Consider the following 2336-nt stretch of genomic DNA (forward strand, 5'->3'; position numbering starts at 1 on the left):
ACCGCACGGTGGATGACGTTGACGACCCGGACTTGGGGGGGATGCCATGGAAGACGCCGTCGTGGGGGACAGCGCCGAGCCCGGAGGCTCAAGGTTCACCGCGAGCTTCGAGGACTGGCCGGACGATTTCGAAGCCGAAGTCGCCTCGCGTCGCCAGCCGGCGGCCGACCAATAGGGCGCGGGCTCGTCTGTCGCGCCGGCTGCCGGCGGCGCGCAGAAGCGCCGGGCCGCTCTAGGCCTTTTCGGCAGTCGGCCGAAGAAGTCCAAGCCCTCCACCGCGGCGACAAAGCGAGACGAGGCAGCCACGAAGGCGGCCCGCTTCCGCAAGGCGGTGAAGTAGCCCTAGGCGGTCTCGGCGTAAGTCTTCAATTGCCTTGACGTATTCTCGTCATCATTCTCTTTCTCTTCGAACATTCTTCTTAACTTTCCCTCGCTTGCTGGACAGGGCGCCGCTTTCCCTTGAGCGGGGCCCGGGCGGCTCCGTCGTGGGGCCGGCTGGAGGGTCTTCGAGCTCCCGCCGCGTGGACCCCCGCGCCGATCTCAGGGAGGCCACAGAGCGGAACGCCCGCGAAGCGCGGGAGGAGCGCGAGGCGGCGGAGAAGGCGGCCGCCCAGGCGGCGAGGGAGCAGGCCGACGCGGTAGCCAAGGCCCAGACGGAGGCGGCTACCGCGGAGACGGAGGCGGAAAGCTCGCGCAGCCAGCCTCTGCTGCTCGCCATTCCTCTCCGAGCCGTAGCCCCCGACACCCCATTTCCCTTGGCAGAGGAGATCGTCCAAGACCCGCCGTTGTTGGAGAGGGGGGAGGACCCCGTGGCCTTGGCGGGGAGAGCGCCGCCAGCAGCGCCAACCGGAGCGGGCCAAGGCGGTCAGTCGTCAGCGGCGCCAGAGGAGCCGGCCGGAGGTGAGCCGGAGAACAGAGCCGGCCTCGAAGTGCAGCCGGCGACGGGCCGGCGCGCAGGGGGAGGCGCCGCTCCGCCGGAGTTGCGCCGAGCCGCGGGCGCAGGCCAGTCGGTGGAAGATCTGGAGGCGGCCAGCACCGCCACATCCGAGTGGACTCCCAGCGGGGGAACTGGCGAGCTGAATGTGGCGGCTCAAGGGGTCCAGAGCCGGCTGCAAGCTCAGACCGCCCTGCTGCAACAGTTGACCCAGGAGTTCTTGTCAACGCGAGCCACTATCCGGGTGAGTCCTTCATTCTTGGCCACTTTGCTTTCTTAATTTCTTCCGTGGGGGCGCGTCAGCGCACCCACTGGGTGTAGTCCCCGAGATTCGGGCCGACTGCTGCGCAGCCGGGTCGAATCTTTCTCGACGACTACCTTACTTTTTCTGAACCTTCAGGAATATCACAACCTTCGTGCTGCCGCCTTCAACTCCCAGGCTCGGGAGCTGAGCCGGAGGACCGACGACCTGGCTGACAGCCGAAGTAAGTACTCAATCTTGTCTGTCTCCTGTGGGGGCGCGTCAGCGCATCCACTGGGTGTAGTCCCCAAGATTCGGGCCGACTGCTACGCAGTCGGGTCGGATCTTTCTTGACGACTCTTTCTTATTGGTTTTTCTTTTTCCTTGTCTTCAGGGGCCAACGCCGACTTGAGGAAGGAGCTCGGCGAAGCGAAGGCCGCCCTTCATACTAAGGAGGCCGAGTGCGCCGCCTTGGTCCAGGAACGGGATCGCCTAGCCAAGAAGCTGGCCGACCAAGAGGAGAGCCACAAAGCGGCCCTGCAGGCGGCGCGGGAAAGCGAAGCCGCCTTGATGGCGGAGTATGAGATCGTGGCAGCGAGCTGGTCTGAGACCCGGCGAGCCCTGGACGAAGGCTTCGGCCGGATCGAGGACTTGATCGACGGTAAGTTGCCTTCTTAGCCCTTCTCTTGCCCCTTGCCCCTCGGTTTTTTTGACTTATCTTGAGCTGTTGCTTGTTTTTGGTGCAGACTACTTCCCCGGCTACTCCGCCTTCGCCGCCCAAAGCATTGAGGCCCATCGCGAGGCGCGCTGTCCAGGCACGGTTGCAGCCGGCTCATCGGATGCTTCGCCGGCTCCAACGTGTCGGGGCGCAAGTGTTGGCCGCCCTCTGGCCCGGCGAGACGATCCCCCGCACCCCAAGTCAAACTGCCGACTGGCTGGAAGTCGCAGTTGGTCGCTTCGAGGCTTGGAAAGCGTCAGCGGCCCGCCTCAGAGCCGGGCGGGCGTTGGAATTCGTTCGGGCTTGGTACCCAGGGCTGAGCCTGGACCAGCTGCGCACTTGGCGGATGGAGGCCGACGCGGAGCTGGAGGAGGTGAGGCCGGCTATCGCCCAGTGAGCTTTGACGATCGCCGAGTGCACCGACATCAGCATTTTCGCACCCG

This window comes from Triticum aestivum, chromosome 1A, assembly GCF_018294505.1.
Source record: "Triticum aestivum cultivar Chinese Spring chromosome 1A, IWGSC CS RefSeq v2.1, whole genome shotgun sequence".
NCBI lineage: Eukaryota > Viridiplantae > Streptophyta > Magnoliopsida > Poales > Poaceae > Triticum > Triticum aestivum.